This window comes from Dreissena polymorpha, chromosome 3 (genome assembly GCF_020536995.1).
Source record: "Dreissena polymorpha isolate Duluth1 chromosome 3, UMN_Dpol_1.0, whole genome shotgun sequence".
Taxonomy (NCBI): Eukaryota; Metazoa; Mollusca; class Bivalvia; order Myida; family Dreissenidae; genus Dreissena; species Dreissena polymorpha.
In genome coordinates, this window is record NC_068357.1 from 50815013 (window position 1) to 50836786 (window position 21774).

The following is a 21774-nucleotide window of genomic DNA, read 5'->3' on the forward strand; positions in this document are numbered from 1 at the left end:
AGGAGATCATATTGGCATTACAAACACGGGAAATAATTGATTTGATGTTCGGTGGTTTTCCACCTATGCTTGTTATATCTTTTAAAGATAATGTTTTTTTTAATAAATACATGCCGCATTAATGCGCATTAATGCTCATCATAAGTGATTTATCTATCATTCTAACACGGCACGCGACTTTTTTTCTATAGACAAAGAAGGAAATCAAGTGTGGGTTATTCTGCAATAAATTATGGGCAGAGCTTAATGTTTCGAAACTAGTTCCGAATAAATAAAGAAAATATTGCAGTAAAATGCATGTGCTAAAACCAACTCTAAAAGAAATGTAGTAAATGTAGCATGTTTATAAATGTAATGAAACAACAAATTGTATTTGTTGGTGATAAGTGGCATAACCACGCCTACAAAGAATGTTATTTGTTAGGAAACGTAATTAAGAAAACATTTATAGCATGTCAGCTTTTCAGTAGCATCAATAAACGTGACGTCATTAAGTTTCTACGATTGTTGTACTCAATGAAAGTGACGTCATTTGCAAAATATTTATGAATAAAAACGACGCCATATGTTTGTACATTTCAATGACGTCACTAAATAGTGAACTTTGTACTAAGAAGGGCGGAGTATTGAAAAATATAATTCACGTCCAAAAGCTTGAACCAAATCAATCAGAATCGTGTAAAAATCGAAATAATAGTTTTCTATGACGGTTTGTTGTCGAATAAACCACAGTAAGGAGTATAGATGCCTGTTATCAAATCACTCGTGCTTCGCACTCGTGATTTAATTCCTACGCATCTATACTCCTTACTGTGGGTTATTCGACAACAAACCATGGTAGAAAAATATTATTTCTTAAGTACACTTCTCCATTTATGTACAAAAGAAGCAACAATTTCATAAAGCGTTTTGCGTCGCAGCGTATAATTAAGAAATAGAAAACCTCACCGAGGGCCCTATGGCAGAATAGTGACCAGCCAGGCAGCCCCAAAAAGTATACGGACATCAGCCGAAAGCTTTCTACTCACCTGTCATCAAAGAGATAATCGATCATCCTTTATAATTGATCTGTCACACTGATGCGTCAATGGCTGTTTTTAATTTCAAATATTGCTAGCTATTTGATGAACGTGGGCATTATTTCTATTCACTAGTTTCATTGTAGAAGCTTTTAACGTTTACGTCCCCCGGGCTCTGTTTAGCTGGGACAAAGTAATCTCGCGGAAAGGCATCTAACGTAAACATTTTTGAATAAAGCCATTCTGAAACGAAAAACATGAATATATTATTTAATATTATAATACCATTCCCGTGCTATTGTTTTATTGCCAAGGCGTCTTTTGAACTATTATTTGTTCATTACTCACTCAGTGTTTTTAGTGTTTATTCCTTCGCCATTTCTAAGCCCCTTTATTATCATCATTTAACAACCACTTGCTGCTCTATGCTATTACCTAGCGTAAAATATTATTGGAACTTTAAATGTTATATACATAAAGTATTTCTTGGAATTGAACAGAAATTTTGAATGCAAATATGGCAAGAAAGTTCCATGAGGGGAAAGTTTAGGAAGAATTAAATACAAAAGGGAAAAAGGTGTGCAGAAGAGGAAACTCCCAAGAAAACTAGAAAGAGAGGATAAAGGATGCATCTTATTAAATCACAACAATCACATCGCCTCGGAAGCTTTTAGTTGAGAATAAAGAAACAAGAATGTATTAACAAAGAAATATCTGTCTTTCAGTGTATTAAATAGATAACACTCTGCATCCACAAGTTGTGTTCACAAACTTCATGTCGACGACTGTGTCGACGTCACCTTTCATTATCCATGGAGGGGCAACTCTGCATGGAGATTTGTCACTTCTATGTCACATTAAGCGCTTAAGCCACTCTATTACGGCTTTTCCAATGCAACAATTTTATTTTCTGTAGTTTCTTAGTTTGTATTCACTGTCGTATTATTACACTTAATAATATAATATAAATTCCGTCCCAGTAAGAGTTATCTGAAAGTTTTATTCTCGCCCATTTTATTATAAACTCTTAAGTATTTTAATGAGTCCAAGTATGTGCATTTTTTAAGTCATAAAATGGGTAATACAATATAATTGTTTGGGCATTTGATGATGGTTTTTTCATAAGTATTGACTATAATCAGACATTATTTAACATTTGTCATATAAATGAACGTATGATGTTTAATAATGCAATTATATACAATACTGTTCCCTTTATTTATAAAATGTTCTCGACATTGTAATGCAATACGCTATTCAGTCATGCAAAAACATGTTCATATTCACAAAATTAAATTTGTGCCTTTTAACTAACAAAACATTTCCAATTAGTCGTATATTGGATTAAAAAAGTTTTTTTTAAATGAAAATAACACAAATATTGTCTGATTTCATTTATTATATATCTTTAATTTATAATATATGTTACCTAACGCAACAACACTGTGAAAATTACTAATTGTATGTTTATAAATTTACATTGCAACATTTTCCGAATAGCGATTGATTGAGTTTTAATTACTAATGCCAGTATAGCCAAATACCCAGCATCGGGTCTATAAAACTTTGCTTTATAACGAGAATAGACGATGAAAAGATACAATTGTAATTTCAGGTAAAATTCGTATTTTTTTCACGGGTGCGTTGACTACTTTAAAAAGCGAATTATTGCAAAACTGAAATTAATTAAGCACGCACTTAAACCAACATGCTTTATTCTTTAAACACGTAAACGAACGTATTCTTAATTTTAACATAAACAATGACGTTACTGTATGCGAAACTGGACCAACCATTTAGTTGCTTTTAGTGAATAATGCGCTGTTTTGTTTATTTAGAAATACTTAACGGCTAAGTGTGGTTTAACTGTTATAACCTCCGATGCGTAGGAATTTATATTCTTCATTTTATGATGCTTTTTAGTATGTTTTAAGTTTTCATTTCGCAAAGAAATCAAGCATCTTTTGCAGGAAACATCTTATAAACATTCATTCGACCACATACACCGTACACTTTATTTTTCCAAACAATAGTGAACAAAAGTGTACATATTCCACCAACTTGTAAATACAATTAACACCAACAAAAATACATCTTCTATAAATTTATATCAACAAAGTAAATTTTTGAATTATGTTTAATATTAAAATGACAGAGTTACTTTTGAAAATAAATTCATTTTGTAATTAACTAAACAAACATTAATGGACATTTGGGCAATATTTAAAAATCACACTTCTGCATGGAAGTATATAATCGATCTGAAAATATTTCGAAAAACACGTAATTGTTTCGTTTATATAAAGCTTCACTGCAGTAATATCTTTATAAACTTTGATTTTTGCATTAAATGTTTTAAGTACAGCGTAATTTACGAATTTGCAAACTTCTAAACCGGTGAACGGTTTATGTGGTGTTATAAATGTTTATAAAATCTTTCAAATGTAGTATTGTTATGTAAATGCAGACCTTTTTATGTGTATTGAAATAATATTGCTTTTATTTTCATGTAAGGTTGAGTAGTTGTTCTTTTAAATAAAGGACAGAGAAAAATGCGACAATAAGTGTCCATACAATTCTACATCGCTTCTACAAACATGTGACTTCACTTCAGAAACTAAGTGCCGTACAGATGGTATATATGAGACACGCTCTGTGAAAAGGGGGTTTAATACATGTGCGTAAAGTGTCGTCCCAGATTAGCCTGTGCAGTCCGCACAGGCTAATCAGGGACGACACTTTCCGCCTCAACTAGATGTTTTGCTAAGAATAGACTTTCCTTACACGAAAAATACAATAAAAGCGTAGAGTTTCGTTTTTTACTGCACAGGCTTATCTGGGATGACACTTTACGCGCATGCATTAAAACCCATTTTCACAGAGCGAGGCGTGTTGTTAAACATGTAATTTACATAATATAAATATTTATATTGTTTTCGTGTTGTGTTATAAAAAACAGATGCACATTGTGTATGATCACAAATAACAGAAACCGTTACTAAATAACATCCAATCAAACAACATACAAACAACGGAACACTAATTGTTACAATAACAATAATTTGGTTAACGTGTATTCGTACATTTTTAATGCGTTAAGTGGTGTAGCTTAAATATCTAATTTATGTGTCAGTGAACTCGACGTCATAACCGTTTACAAGAACAATCGACAGTTTAAAATAAATACATCAAACGATGTGTTGAGACGTTGCATTTCAAATGTACATACGTTAGTCTCGTTTCCTTCTTTTCTTTCTGCATTAAAATACGCCATACTTGTCTCAGTGTGTCCACCATTCGATAAAGCGGCAAAGACCAACGGAGTGATCCTCGGAAACATGCACATGGAAGGTCAGAGACGCAGGCTGGAATGTAACCATGGTTACCTTCCTCTAGATCTCAACAATATTACCCGTCAATGTCAGAACGGGCGCTGGACGAACGTGACCACGTGTGTTCAAAGTCAGTTAACATTAAGACATTGAGCAATTGATGTATTTATACCTCCATGCTTTCAATTGAATTTAGTTTAATAAATTACTATCAGGTGTAAATGGCATTTGTGCTTTGTAAAATCGTATGTACACCTGTGTGTTTTGTAAATACTAGTATGCATTAGCAAAATGTATATACATATATTCAGTTTAAAACGATGGCAATCGAATAAATTCGTACACATTAATACATATTTATTTCTAAGTATTCCAATATAGTACAAAATAGTATTTTTTTTATATCATCCTTTCGGTTGAAGTCATTTATACGTTGGCACCGTCCAATTATGGACCGTATTTTCTACATCTTCGAGTCTAGTCCGGATCTTTACTTCCTGAATAAAGCGATATCATGTACATCGCATGGAAACTTGTGCAAACGCGGTTAAATAAAAGTCATACTTTAAACGTTCTTACAATAACTTCCTTGTTATCGCCAGTTTCGAGAGAGAGAAGCGATGTTTACAGTTAACGTCCAACAGCGTCATAATATGAAAAATATTTTATACAAGCATTTTGGCTTGTCAGTTTTTCATAGCCCATATATATGATGTTAATGTACTAAAGGCTTTCAAATGGCATTTTATTATCACATCCCACATTGTAGATTGTATAGTCGAGTCCACATAACAACAGAGACGTAGGCACATAAACATATTAACATAAATGATATTCTGCATAGAAACCGACTTTGATACAACTTTAGACCGTCGTGTATTAGTCATTTTTCTGATAACTGTAACATTTCCGTGAGCGTCCCGTCGAAATGCAGTTTTTCCTAGTCAATAAAAAGCTGTTTCATCGAACAGTGATTTACAGTGCTGAACAACTTAATACACAATGCAAATGTCTTAATTTACTAACGGGAAAACAGCAACAAACGGATTTTTATTCACCTCACCATTCTGCAGTCGCTTAAAGACACATCAGTATCAACTAGATCGCGCATTCCACCCATGATAACCACTTTTTATATTGTTTTTCGAAGTTAAACACAAAAGGTGAGTGTAATTATCCTAAGGGACATTTAATTATAAATAATCCTCTGACTATACTATTTTTATAAACATTCCGACGTTGTGCTTTTATCAAAACTGCCGAACAGTTACGAGCAAACACGATATTGGCTTCGGGCAGTTTCGGAGCACGACGTAGTTTTCATGACCTGCCCGAAGCAAATCTCGCGTTCGCTCGTAAATGCTCGGAAATCGTCGGGGGAAATTCACCAATCGTGATACATCGGCTATCTCGGATTCCTCCGTAATATAGGCCTCGTGGCTAACGGTCGCCATATTGCCTTGTATTACTACTTTATTACTACCCAAAAGGTTGTCAGTCTATTGTTATGAGGCGCGTTGAACTAGCGCCAAACTTTTTACCGAAACTTTGATATTAATAGCACTATTAACGTTCATTTGTGTTGCATTTTGACCTATTATCCAAGCGATTTACTTTTCCATTATTATTTAATCACCCTATCATCCAATTTTTAAGATGAAATTACGGTGTTTACAAAACCAACCAAACCGAAAGTGAAACTGGATTCATTACGTTTCGCGATGTAAACATTAAATATTTGTTCAGTTTGAGGAAGCGAATCGATAATAGACGTTGGAATATGTATGCAATACAGACTATCATTGCCGATTGTAACACTGGCTAAAAAATACCTTTTATGACAGGTCATGTATAGAACGTTAATCAAATAGTGACCATAAATCACTACAAATGTCTGGGTTGTTCATTAATATAATTAATGCACGTTTCTGATCTAATTGCCTGTATCTAGATGTAATTACCATGATATTGATACAATTAAAACGTTTTTTTCATAAATTAACATTACATGTTTTATTTTTATCATTTAGGGAATATATAATTGTATCATTATCATCATTAAATATTCTGAAGATCTAAATTATCATGATTACTTTAAAGTAGAATTTTTAAATTTTACTCATTATTTTTTATGAATTTGCACATTTGCTTGATTCAAAATAAAATGTATTAATAAGGGTTTCAGTTGTTAGTTTTAACCCATTTTTAGTTCGATTAAATTTAAAGTACTAACTACGTACATGTATGTAAAATGCTCTTGAGTTCGTTTCCTGGGCCTAGAACCAGTACTTAGGTGTCTCTTGGAGATTTCTTAAGAATGCTCCCACACTGGGGATCACACCAGTGACCTCCAGAGCATTATACAATTGAGGATGCATCAAGATTAAAAAATGGTACATGTATAAATTAATAAAGAATCAATAACAATCAGAAACTGTGCATTTTTTTCAGTATTGTGTGAAAGGATTTGAAGTAATTATGTTTTTTTGAAATATGATTTATGTGAATTTGAATAAATATATAAAATTTAGTGATTTTCTCAGACAAAACTGTTTATTACATACTAAAGTATTCAGAATGTATTATTGTAATATTCATTCAAATTTTTTAGTACAAAAAGCACTTTTCCCTGGCATTTGTATTTATAGAACTTACATATTTTATAATTCTGACAGCATTTATAAACTGTGTTCATGCAAGCATGAAACTGGTTTCATTTTTTTGAGTATTTAAACAAGAGGGCCATGATGGCCCTGTATCGCTCCACTGCTGAAAAAAGGTTGAAACAAATTTCTCTGCATGTGCAAATACTTAAATATAGGCCCTATTTAAGCACATGTACACTTTTGTGACCTTCTGGGCTGGGTCAAATTTAACCCCAGGGGCATAATTTGAGAAAACTTTGTAGAGGACTACTATATCTCACTACATACAAAATGTGGTAGCCCTAGGTCCTAGAGTTAAGGACAAGAATATTTTTTAAGTTTTCACAAAATAAGCAAGATATAAGCGTATATAATGTTCAATTTTGTGACATGCGGTTCAGGATCAAATTTGACCCAAAAGGCATAATTTGAACAAACTTGGTAGAGGACTATAAGATGTTACTGCATACCAAATTTGGTAGCCATAGTCCAAATGGTTTTCGACAAGAAGATTTTAAAGATTTCACAAAATAGGCACTTTAAAAGCGTTTATTCAATTTTGTGACCCCCCCCCCCCCCCGGGGCAGGGTCAAAGTTGACCCCAGAGGCATTATTTGAACAAATTTGGTAGAGGTTTATTAGATGTCACTACATACCAAATTTGGTAGCCCTAGGCCCAATGGTTATGGACAACAAGATTTTTAAAGTTTTCACAAAATAGGCCCCATATAAGTGTATGTTCAGTTTTGTGACCCCGGGCAGGGTCAAATTTGACCCAAGGGGCATAATTTGAACAAACTTGGTAGAGAACTATAACATGTCACTACATACCAAATTTGGTAGCCCTATGCCTTATAGTTAAGGACAAGAAGAGTTTTAAAATGTTCACAAAATAGGCACTATATAAGCATATAATTGATTTTGTGGCCCCCGGGGCAGGGTCAAATTTGACCCCTGGGGCATAATTTGAACAAACTAAGTAGAGGACTATACAACGTCTCTACATACCAAATTGTGTAGCCCTAGGCCTAATGGTTATGGACAAGATTTTTTTTAAGTTATCACAAAATAGGTATTATATAAGCATATGTTCAATTTTGTGACCCCCGGGGCAGGGTAAAATTTGACCCTAGGGATTAATTTTGAACAAATTTGGTAGAGGACTATTAGATGTCACTATATACCAAATTTGATAGCCCTAGGCCGGATTGTTATGGACAAGAATTTTTTTGAAGTTTTCACAAAATAGGCCTTATATAAGCATATGTTCAATTTTGTGACCCTCGGGGCAGGGTCAAACTTGACCCCAGAGGCATAATTTGAACAAACTTGGTAGAGGATTATAAGATGCCACTACATACCAAATTTGGTAGCCCTAGGCCCAATGGTTATGGACGAGAAGATTTGTAAAGTTTTCACAAAATATACCCTATATAAGCATATGTTCAATTTTGTGACCCCCGGGGCAGGGTCAAATTTGACCCCAGGGGTATAATTTGAACAAATTTGAAAGAGGTTCACCCCAGGAACATTCCTAAGAAATTTAATCAGAATTGGACCAGTAGTTAAGGCGAAGATGTTTAAAGGAAAAGTTTATGCATGGATGCACGATGGACACATGACCTTTGGCCAGTGGAGCTAAAAATCAAATTAAACATTTAGTTTTGATGTAAAATCAGTTTTTATATGCAAGTGTCTATTTCACTTATAAATTAAAACAGCATATTATTCATTATTGAAAAGATTATTCCAAGCTTGATGTCATATTTCAACTTTGCATAGTGTAGTTAATTGAACATTGTATTGAACTGTATGGGCAGCTATATTTTTTAATTTATGTATGTTGTATTATACAAAATGCATTATTTCTACCACAAGTAGACCATATAAGGCCTACTGCTACTAAATAGGCACTGGTATGAATTTGACACTGTTTTTGATGCTCATACAAAACTTTAATTATTACAACACTTTAGTATATTAAATATTTTCAAGTTTTTGTTCAACATTTTTTGCAAAAGAAAAGAGTGTCTTAATGCATTTGAAAATATACTTAAAACAAACTAAAAATGCATTTTAACATACCTTTTTCCTGGTAAAGTGTATTTGGGATGATAAAAAATACACTTGAAGAGTATTAATGCTGGAAAAATGCAGAAAAAAATACATTTGTTTCTGTTAGAAGTGTGTCTTGTCTGCATTTTTAAGTGTATTAAATACATCAAATGCAGATAAATACAATGCCAATACTGTTACATGTATTGTAATGGACATAAAATGCACTTGTTCTTGTAATTAAATGCTTTAGTGAATTGAAATAACCTTTTATAACGTTTTAACAATTAATAATACCTTTTTATATAAATTTTCTTTTGAAATATGACACTTAATAGATTTTTGCACCACTAGTAAGAGATATAATTTGTGCTCATAATGCTTTATCATTACACTATATAATATCATTTGTTGTATGAAAATTGCCCGTAAAATTCATGTGAAAGCTCAAGAGATCAATAGCAGCGTGCTATACCCTGCTCCTTTTTACATGACTTAATGGTATTTAGTCCCCAATTCTACATGGCTAAGGGAAAATTAATGTTCAGATTTGACAAATAAGTCTTAACTGGGATCCAATAGGCAGACTTTCATATTACTTGTATTTAATTTAAATCATGATCTGAATTGCTCTTTGGCAAATCTTTGTTGGTCACAGTAGTCAACTGAATTTTGTTCACTTTGTAGTGATTATATTTTCTATATTTATCAGACAACATCTTTCTTCAAAAGTTTAACATGATTGCTTGGTTAATTTAGAAACAAGATCAATGCATCATAACATAAAATGAAAATATGTGTAATAGTAAAAATGGCAGCAAAAAAGCACTAGATTATCTGCCTTAAATCTGAGACGATATGTTGATGTATTGGAATTTCTCATAAATAATGTGTTCCATAGTTGTATAATTGTATAGTCGCATGCATGAGTGGTGTCAATGTCACTATACCAAGTAAAGCCTATAATTTACTAAATCAATTTGAAGTTTGATGTGTGTTTTTTTCAAGATCTGTTATATATAATAATATATACATGTATATATATATATATATATTGTTGAAAAGTTAACATGCAATAAGTTTACTGTAATTAAGTGACAAATAGTTTTACTGATTTGGTTGGATGCATATATGCAGATATATCATGGTTTGTGCAGAGGACAGTAGCAAAAACAAGAGCTGTCTCCGTAGGATGACATACGCCCCCGATAAACGCTTTAATAGAAGTTATGAGCATTTTTCAAAACCTAAACGCCGACCCTAAGTTCAAGGTCAAAGGGGTCAAAATTTGTGTGTGTATGGGAAGGCCTTGTCCATATACACATGCATACCAAATATGAATGTTACATCTGAAGCGACATAGAAGTTATGAGCATTTTTTCGAAACCTAAATGCAAAGTGTGACGGATAGACAGACGGACAGTGCGATCACTATATGCCCTCCTTTGGGGGCATAAAAATGTGTTTCACATTGTTTTGGTAAATTAGTAATGTAGTTAAATGAGCAGAATCATCAATTATAAAGTTATTGATTATAAAGTGTTGCTGGCATATTTGATGCATTCATCTAGCTATAAGAAGGTCCCTGTTTTATCCCCACTGGCACCGAGTGAGGGTTCTCAAAATCTTTAACAATATGAATAACTACATATAGGGTCAAGAGCCTTGTTGATATGGGGGCTAAACACCTGAAATCAAAGCGACCCAGGTTAAAGGCCGAGGCAAAATAAATAAACCAGAGGCCGCATGAGCCTGCTATACTCTGAACAAGTATTGTTTCTTCTCAGAAAACTGGCTTAAGTGTCTTACTAAGCTTTAGACTTTGAGTTTCAGTGCACTCAATCTTAAATAAATTGGTCAAATTAAATAATAATTTGTAAAAAATAAACATTCTGCACAAATTCAATTATGTACTTTACCTGTATGCATGAATCATTTCAGTCTTGATGGTTAGTGAACTATGTCAAAAGCACCATATCTATGAAACACTTGTATTTTGAATAGTGCAATGTTCCACAGAAATGATGCTGATTGATAATTCTACACGATGATGAATTATTAGATATATTTCTAAATTCCATTTCCACCAACAATTCGGTTATTCCACTACCAGTTCACATGCTTCATACACAGTTGAAAATAACACTATTTCACTCAACAACCGTGACACATGTACTAAATTTTTCAACTTTTCGCAATTAAACTTGTCTTCTACTGTTATTGTTGTTGTTGTTCTTTTGAAAGTAGTTCGAAAGATGGCGACCATTAACCCAGAGATTGATTTATGAAATAAATCGTCTGCTGATCCAGAGTGGAAATTCACATGCAGTTTATCGTGACACTAAAAAATATAAACGAGCAATTTGTATCTCGTTAAATTTAAGTAACCAGACCACATTAAACGTTGCAATTTTGGCTATTGTAATAAGAAAATAATAGTGATGTTTTATGGTTAAACTTTATTTTACGGAATATTTTACGAAATATTCGTTGATTTTGAGTGTTTATGTGGCTTAAGTACACAGAGATTAATCAGTGGATTTATCTCTTTTTATTTTGAGAGCTCTCTTAATTCTGCATCCGAATTACACGCTACCCACGGTTTTAACAAAGTACACGTGCAATTCACTTTAAAATCACAACTTGATTGTTTAGTTAGATAATGTATATGAAGGACGAAATAACACAGTAGTCAATTGCCCGATTTGGGATAAAAAATATGGCATGTATGTACTACTTATAAACTATTATCACCGGTAATAAGTATGATATTTTAATATACCTTTTGAAAACACAATAATTGTTTTAAAATAATGATTAAGACGATACGACGTCATCAGATGTGAATAGAAGAAACGAGTAAAATAAGTATTGATTGACGTTCAAAGGTTTGAAGATTTGGATCTAGGGGTTTATAAATCGAATATTATTACAGATTCGATAAAGGAAAATGGAATATTCGAAACTGAGTTAAGGATTCTTTACCATGCCTAGTTCAGTTTTATAAATAAACATGTGATATATATATCCACGATTTATATGATTCTTATAGAACATTTAAAGATTGTTATTGTTTAGCTGCAGTCATTTGCATTTTACATGAGAAAGATAAGGTTTGTTAAAGTAAAAACGTAATGTTAGATAAGTTAAAGGAGAAAAATTGACACTTTAGTAATTTGAGGACCTTGCAACGACTCAAGGTAAAACATGTATGTTTATTTAAGGATTTTAAACACAGTCAGTAAGAGGAAGAGAAATACCGATACAATAGGAATGCTAAACTGTGTCAGGGTTAAAGGCATGCAATATGGCGATTTTATCAGTGGAAGGATGTTTGAACCACTTGTTGTTGCTATGAACTAAACATTGTAAAACAATTTATTGAAATTAAAAAACACAGTGTCACTAAACAATATCTACGGTGGCATAGAGGTGACATTCACTCCTTTTTTTAAATTGCACTCTTCTTTTTTCTATCTCGTGGCCACGAGTTAGCTAAGTCGGGATCTCGAGATCACGAAATAGAAAAATCACTCTTCTTTTTTATATCTCGTGGCCACGACATAGCTAACTCGTGGCCACGAGAAAGATAAAAGAGGAGAGCAATACTTGATAAAAGCGGAGTGCAATTAAAAAAAGAGCGGTGCAGTAAATAAAGGCAGAGTGCATTAAATAAAAGAGGAGAGCATTTTCGTCATCTCGAGATCCCGACATAGCTAACTCGTGGCCACGAGTTAGTCAGCCAATCAAATTGTGCGTAACATGTGTAAATATTATGTACGCATATATTCTGGTTTCCAGCTTCTACTGTAAACAAATAGAAGCCTGGCATTGGTGGAATCATGGTCGACGCGATGATAATGGTGAGTTTACCAAATATTTAAAAATGGGGTTCGTCGGGGTATCATTCATTTTTCAATCGAAATGCATATATTTCATTCTGTAAACGTTCTTCTTTTTTTTCGAGTTCTTCCGCATATAAGAGTTAATTCATGTTCCATAACCTGAGTATGTTTCGGACAAGAACACAGATAGTGTAATTTCGGATGTTTGAGTAAATTTGAGTAAATTTGTAACATACTGTATTTGTGATGTATTTTTGAGTAGTTTGACAAATATGAAAGCATTGCGGTGTGGTTATCTTTGATTAACAGTAGTAATGCCTTTTTATGTATTCAGGCCTTTTTCAAGGTTCACCACAGTCATAATTTCAGACCAGCTTTTCCCAGATTAGCAAACTGCTTCTAAATATCTTTTCTAAACTCCATAAAAAATGGTTCGTGGTTTTCAAGACAAAGTTAGTCATAATTCATAATTCAAATCATAAATCATATTTCAGATGGATCATACTTGGTTTCAAGTAATTGAGAGTAGGTCTGGCCCAGATCACACAAACAGTGCCTGTGCCCAAAAAACTCAAGTACCCCTCATAAACGAGGAAGCAAGAGGGCAATATCAACTCCCACAGGAAAAACACCTAAACATGAACATAAAAGGATTAAACTAGTGATTATTTTTTACTTTCTAGTACTACTTTCTTTTCTATAATAATTCAATTGTATTTTTATAATTGTGAAATCTCTTCAACCAATTGTAAAATTTGTTGAAAACACAATATATCACTTATTAAGTACCAACATTTGGTATATATCACTTATTAAGTACCAACATTTGGTATATATACTATGGATTTAATATTTGTTTAACATAGGCTTGCTTAATAGAACACTGTCTTGTTGTGTGTATATTTTATTTTTGCCATTAATATTAAGTTCTTTGCATTAGCACATGTGCTAAAATTTTAATTCAAAGATCAAATAAACCACTCTTCATTCATATAAACTATTTTGGCACAAGCCCATCAATCCTTTTTTAAGCTTTGCCATTAAACACTCAAATTTTCATGTTTCATCACTGATCTAGGATGAAAAAACCAGACACAACAGATGGTCCATCGAAGAGAAATCCTTTCTGAAAGAATACAGTCAGAAATTACGAAAAGATGGCGAGTCAGAAAACAGTTTCTGGAACAACTGTGCAATGGCCATGAACAACATGTTTGGTGGAAAGAACAGAACAGGTACATAATGATTTTTAAACAGTGATAACATTAGTATATTTTCCTTATTTTGCTGGCAGAGCACTCAATTTTATATTCAGGTATGATACAATGTCATATGAACCATGCTTATTAAATTGACTTTAGAAATCAGTCATTACAATATGTCAAAAGCTGTACATATGTAAACAACAGAAACAGTGGGAGATGATAAATGTAGTAAAGGGGTGGGTGATTTTATAAAATAAAAAAATCTAAAACGGCTATCAATCAGATATTTTGTTTTTCTAAAATATATGACTAATTTTTAGTCAATTTAAACAATTTTTTTTTTTTAAATGACTACTAATAATGTATAAAACACTTGTAAAGACGTCTATGATATAGAAACATAGATTAGTAATGCTTGCTAAAATAACATTATATTGTCATTTCTTTAAAAGAAAAAAAAGATTTATCAAGCAATATTATCATGAATTTTTATTTCTGTTTTTTTTTTATTTTACTTTTTTTTGCTTCAATCAGGTTCCAGCTCTCCAAGAGAAGTAGCAGGGCATACATTGTCTTCTCCATTGAGAGAAAGTATCGCTGTAGAACTATTAAATGAAATTGAATATGCAGCACAAGAATGCTACAACAAGGACAGTGTTTTAGCCCAAAAGGATTTCTGTGACCTGGCTGAATTTAAATGGCATGAACTGATTGATGAACTATTAGAGCAACATCCACTGCTAGCTGATGCTTCTCTTGGCTGTGTCTCTACCAACCTCTAAGATAGAGAATACACAATCTGTTCAGAGACTAATACTGGTCATATCTACTGTGTTTGGAATGTTGATGAATACAGGATACCAGGAGTTGTCGTTACAACTTGTTAGTTCAAAAGATAATCACAATGACTTAAGCTAATGAACAATCATGCCAAAAATTCCATTTTGTTTCAACTGTGTTTCTTTTTTTCTTCAAATGTTATGTTAAAGACCAAAAGCACAAAATATGAACTTAACACCTTGTGTATAGAATGGAATATTGTAAAGTGTTCAATTTATATTTAATCATTTTATGAGTAACTCAAGAGAAAATTTCATTTAAGAGTTGCCAAACTCAGCGAATGAATGTTTGTTTTATAAAATATTCAATGTATGTATTTTAAATATATCTTTATATGTTTTAAATATTTCACAATATCTAAATACACATTACAGTAAAAAACATACCAGGTATTTAAAAAAAATCTTTCTTAGCCAGAAATTATCAATATACATGTATAGTTTCTTGCAATTTGATAAAAAAACAGTATTAAACATTTAATTGTGTACTATTTTCTTAATCTCAAGTTTGTGAAATTGGACATTTGAATGTTTATGTTACTGTTCATGACACATGTTTTGTTTGGAAATTAAATACATCTTTTGGAACATCTATTTTATAGCGCTGCTCCAGGATCTTAAGGTCCTTGATGTTTTAGCTCACCTGAGCTCAGATGAGCTCATCGGATCGATGAATGTCTGTTGTCCGTCCTTCTTCTTTTTACTCCCCTTTGGTGTTTTTTTCTGCTCATAGATCGAGAAACTTGGTCAGGATGATTGTTTTGAGGAATTGAAGGTCAAGTTCAAAGACGGGTCATCAGGGGTAAATTGCCATTGACAAATATTGGCTACCTGTACTTAGGTGAGCGATATAGGGCCATTATGGCCCTTTTGCTTTAATTCTACCCTTAACACAATCAGGAATAAGTTTACAAATATTGCCCAAAAAATATTCTTATTTCTTGTCCATTTCGTTTCAATTTTTGAATAATTGTAGTTCTATATGTAATTAGAACACCATTTAAATTTCATTAATATACCTTACGTAAAAATGTGTTAAATATGATGTCAAAAGTGAATTTCCCAGCAGGATTGTCAGGGTTTGTAATTCTTAACTAATAAATCATTTTTAGCCTTATATAGAAGCAAACAAAATTGGTCCTGTCAATTTCATGAGTCAGTCAGGGATCTCCAAACAATAGAAATTTTAAAGGGGCCTTTTCACATATTTTGACATGTATTGAAGCTTGTCATTAAATGCTTTATATTGATAAATTTAAACATTGGACCTAAAAATGTTCAGTATAAAAACAACAAGAATACAATGAAACAAAGGAAAAAAAGTAAGCCTCAACTGGACTCGAACCACTGACCCCTGGAGTCCTGGAGTAAAAAGTCTCCCGCCTAGACCACTCGACCATCCATGCTCATGCTATGAGCGAATGTATTTTTTAATGAAATAAGCAATCCTCTTAGTTTCCCAAAGTATAACGACAACAACAGAACTTTCCAAATTATTCAATCGTTTCGCGTTGCAACGCTTTATAACTTCAAGGTTTTCAAATCGTCAAAAGATGCATATAATTTTAGAGCATGGTAAATGTTCAGTATTACTATTTCCTCACAAATATCATTGCTAAAATGAAATTTGCGAATATGAATTTTTTTTTTCAATATACCAAAACGTGCAAGGCCCCTTTAAAGTCAGCCTTATAAAAGATAAATTGCTCTGATACACAGCAGATGTCATAAATAAGAAATAAAAAAATGTACCTCGTGACTGTTAGTTTGTTGTTATTTGTTTATACTTTGGTTATGTTTATTTGTTATTTATCTTTAAAGTATTATAGAACTTCAAAAACCAAACACACTGAATTAGTTAAAGCTTGACAGTATAACGTAAGCCATCATGGGGTAATATTCAAATTATTCAATGAGGTCAAGGTAATAGTTCAGGTATATTTTCCACAATCTATTGAACATTTGTAAAGACATAAAACAAACTAATAAGATTTTATTTAAAGTTTGACTGCAATAGCTTGGGTGGGAAGTTTGGACGGTCCTTCAAAAATACAGTAAATAAATATATTTATATTTTTTTAACCATGTTTCAAAGAAAAAAATATTTTTTTTTGGGTTGGGTGGGGGTTGAGAGGGGGTATAATGTGGGGTGTCGTCATTTATTAGATGATCTTTCAAAAATAAAAAAGTGGGGGGGGGGGCAGGGATTCTGGGTTGGGGCATGGGGTATTGTTTGGGTGGAATCCATTGTGGTATTCTGGTAAGTGTTGTTTTGTCACAGTATTAATTAAATCCTATCACACAAATAAAGATGTAATGGCACTAAAATTTAACTAAAATTTACTCTTGACCTTCAAAGTCAATGTCATTCAAAGGTCAAGGTCAAACTGAACTTGGCAGGTACAGAACCCTCATGATAGTAAGAAAATATTTGAAGTTTGAAAGCAATATCTTTGATACTTTAGAAGTCAAGTGGATCTAAACACACAATTTAACAAAATATTCAGTTACTAAGATAAAATAGGGCCATAATTCTTACAAAATGCTTGATACAAATGTCTGCTCTTGTTTATAGATTGGGATCATGTTGTTAAAGAAGTTTGCAAAATATGAAAGCAATATGTTAAGGGACATTGAAAATATTTGAGGTGGTACGCAAACTTCAACATAGATTTAAAATAATATGCATATTCTAAGTGAAACAAGTGCCATAATTCTTACAAAATGCTTGATAGAGTTGTCTGCTCTTGTTTATAGGTTGGGGTCATGTTGGTAAAGATGTATGCAAAATATGAAAGCAATGTGTCAAGGGACATTGAAAATATTTGGGGACGTACGCAAAGTTTAACATAGATTTATCAATAATATGCATATTCTAAGTGGAAAAAGGGCAATAATTATAACAAATGCCTGATAGAGTTGTCTGCTCTTGTTTATAGGTTGGGGTCATGTTGATAAAGAAATATGCAAAATATGAAAGCAATATGTCAAGGGACATTGAAAATATTTGGGATGGTACGAAAACTTTAACATAGATTTTTCAATAATATGCATATTCTAAGTGGAAAAAGGGCCATAATTATTACAAAATGCTTGATAGAGTTGTCTGCTCTTGTTTAAAGGTTGGGCTCATGTTGGTAAAGAAGTATGCAAAATATGAAAGCAATATGTCAAGGGACATTGAAAATATTTGGGGTGGTACGCAAACTTTAACATAGATTTATCAATAATATGCATATTCTAAGTGGGAAACGGGCCATAATTATTACAAAATGCTTATTAGAGTTGTCTGCTCTTGTTTATAGGTTGGGGTCATGTTGGTAAAGAAGTATGCAAAATATGAAAGCAATATGTCAAGGGACATTGAAAATATTTGGGGTGGTACGCAAACTTTAACATAGATTTATCAATAATATGCATATTCTAAGTGGAAAAAGGGCCATAATTATTACAAAATGCTTGATAGAGTTGTCTGCTCTTGTTTAAAGGTTGGGCTTATGTTGGTAAAGAAGTATGCAAAATATGAAAGCAATATGTCAAGGGACATTGAAAATATTTGGGGTGGTACGCAAACTTTAACATAGATTTATCAATAATATGCATATTCTAAGTGGGAAAAGAGGCCATAATTATTACAAAATGCTTATTAGAGTTGTCTGCTCTTGTTTATAGGTTGGGGTCATGTTTGTAAAGAAGTATGCAAAATATGAAAGCAATATGTCAAGGGACATTGAACATATTTGGGGTGGTACGCAAACTTTTACATTTGCACGCTAATGGGAACGCCGACGCCGGGGTGAGTAGGATAGCTCCAGTATATATATTAAATATTTCATATATAATAGTCGAGCTAAAAATCCGGTAAAGAAGATTAACATGGAAGAACTGCACACATTGATTTCTCAGAACCAAATTAAGTGATATTATGAAATTGGACGTTAAAAAATAGGGTTACATTATTATGCTTAATAGTTCTGAACTCTTTATTCGAATTACATAGAATGTTCTAATTTAAAAAACATTGTTATAGACAATGAATATTTATTACTAAACTGTTTCCCAAAGGCAAAAAAAAATCTTGTTTCTGGTCACCAGATTGACCCTCTTTTTTTGTATCCACACCCAATCTTTTTTTATTGACACTTTCTTTAAATATGTCAAAAGTCAATTATTTATAAGTAAGTTCTTTTTAAGGTAGATTTGATCAATTTTCAACCAAAATTAGCATAGCAGCACAATTAAGAACAGAACAGAAAAGAACTTTATTAGGTAACTTATACTTCATGGTATATCGTTACAAACAAATGTTAATTTATAAACATAAATCACGCAGCTCCCGTACCATTCTCACACATTTTCACCCATACGCACTATCCTCAGAAACACACAAACATACACACACACTCACACTAACATATGCATTAATTCAACATAGAATATACATTTTCATCAAACATAAATGATAAATAAATAAATCCAATCAAATATATTTAAGATATTTAAAATATTCGAGGATAGACTTTCCTAAAAAGATGTGAAAATTCAATTAATCAAGGAATCTTGTAATAATAATATGTATGCTTTTAGTTAGGTGACAGTTTACTAAAATCATATTCTATCCCCAGTTCATTATTACACAAATCACAAGAAATTGAAAACTGTTAGACTTCTTTAGTTTCAAAACCAAAATACTGCTTAACTAAAGTTCTTCGGCAGATAGTTGAGTTTCCACAATAGTCCTTCGTTTCTCTGGTGGTTATATGTGCAGATGCAATGACTGATTTGTTAAAGAAGAGAATGGCCAGGGCATCAACACATGGCTTCTTCTTCCTGCTCTGCCGATCTCTTGTATGTAAGCTGCAAATATAATGTGTATATATATATATATATATATATATATATATATATATATATATATATATATATATATATATATATATATATATATATATATATATAAATGAAGATGTTCAAGATATTCATTGGTTTACAATTGTACATTTTGCTAAAAATATAAGGAAAATTGTTTCTAGTTTTAGGAAAACTTTGTTAATAGGTAATAAACAGCTCCAGAAAAAAATAGGATTATTTGTGTCATGTTTGAGCTGAGAGCACAGATTTGATTACAACTTAAAGCACAAAATAAAATTGTAAAAGCTCAGGTCGGTTTGTTTGCATCAGCAGATCAAAACTTCATTATCTATAATCTTGTTTGTGCTCAATGTCCAATTCTGTGCTCATTGCTCAAACTGCAAATAGTTTTGTTGACTTTTATATCTAATATTGGAGCTTAATTATGCTTACATTATGACCAATGTTGTTTAATTCTGTGTTCGCAATCAGAGACGTAGATAACACCGTCTCTGTCGCAATGCATCTGTAACTGACTGGCTGTTGATAACCTGAAAAAAGAAGAAAACAGTGTAGTGTCAGGGCTAGTTTAAATAATTAGACCTTGGTTACACAGGATTATCATCCCACCAAGGAAAATTACAAGCATCTTGATTTAAGCTCGCTTGGTAGGCATGCTAGAATAATGGTCATCACAGGTTTTAGTCCTGCATGTGTCATAATCTCTTTGTCTTGTGTACTATGACTATGTAAATTGCTGATCAAGCCTGAGAATATAAGTGATCAATGTTTTTTACAACAAAATTTTTTAATAGCCTCGTATTTACGTACGGATTTCGTTTTTCATCAATTTGTTGTAATATTTTAAGTGAACTAAGTTATTATATACATATTCTATCGTTTGAAACCGTTATTTTGTAGTATGCTTTCAGTTTGAGAACCAAACCCATTGGACGGTGCTCGGAAACTCTATTTTTGAGAATGCAACGAGAAATTTGACTTGCAACAAAGGCTACAGTCCCCTTGACCCAGCAAAAACAGTCAGCCAATGTGCAAAGGGAAACTGGACGGAAATAACGACGTGTGTTCCAGGTATGATATGTGAAATTAAATACCATATTATATATTAAACACGCAATGTTTGTATTATCATTGATCAACACTATGATGATCATAAGTTTCAAAATTACATCATTGATTTTCAAGCGTTAAGTCATGACGTTGTGAACAAGAGCATACACAACTTGAATAATTATTTTGTTTCGAAAAACTATTGCTGTTGAATATTGAATACATTAATTTAATGAAATTATGAACGCAACAGTTGTGACTTCTATTTTTGGGTGATTATCTATATATTTATCTGTATGTCTGTCTGTATGTCCGTTCGTCCGTCCGTCCGAAATCTTAAACATTGTCCATTACTTTTGCAATATTAAAGATAGCAACTTGATATTTAGCATGTATGTGTATCTCATGGATATGCACATTTTGGGTGGTGAAAGGTCAAGGTTAAAGTCATCGTTCAAGGTCAAAGGTCAAATATATGGCTTTAAAGCTGCGCAGTAGGCGCATTTGGTTTCTGACAAACACATCTCTTGTTTGAAAAAGCATTTATAATCATTTTGTTTCATGTTGATGGAATAATTCCAGAATTAAAACATACATTATATAACACTTGTAAAAATGGCATAGAACAATCATTTTGTAAAATCCCAACAGGTATATTATCAATACCACAAGCATTTCCTTTCTAAGCTTTCAAAATAGCTTTTTTTACTTCATCAATAGTACAACTTTCATCTAGCATTAGACATCTATCTTTGTTAAAACCACCCGCAGTAGTTACTGAATTACTGTCACTAGGTACAGAGCCTCTAGATACAAACAATTGACTAAAATCTTGCTTCCATTTACACAAAACTTGCTTTATATCTGTAGGTAGTAGGTACAGACCCATCTGTTAGTTTCACTTCTAAAGGT

The 21774-nt window shown here is 32.4% G+C and overlaps 1 long non-coding RNA gene across 1 annotated transcript; it reads left to right on the forward strand.

The window, feature by feature from the left end:
* The first annotated feature begins 12553 nt into the window (after positions 1 to 12553).
* Positions 12554 to 15322, forward strand: LOC127874538 (uncharacterized). Its single transcript, XR_008046978.1, has 4 exons — positions 12554 to 12914; positions 13391 to 13557; positions 13975 to 14131; positions 14636 to 15322. It is a non-coding gene; the product is annotated as an uncharacterized LOC127874538 (long non-coding RNA).
* The last annotated feature ends 6452 nt before the right edge of the window (positions 15323 to 21774 follow it).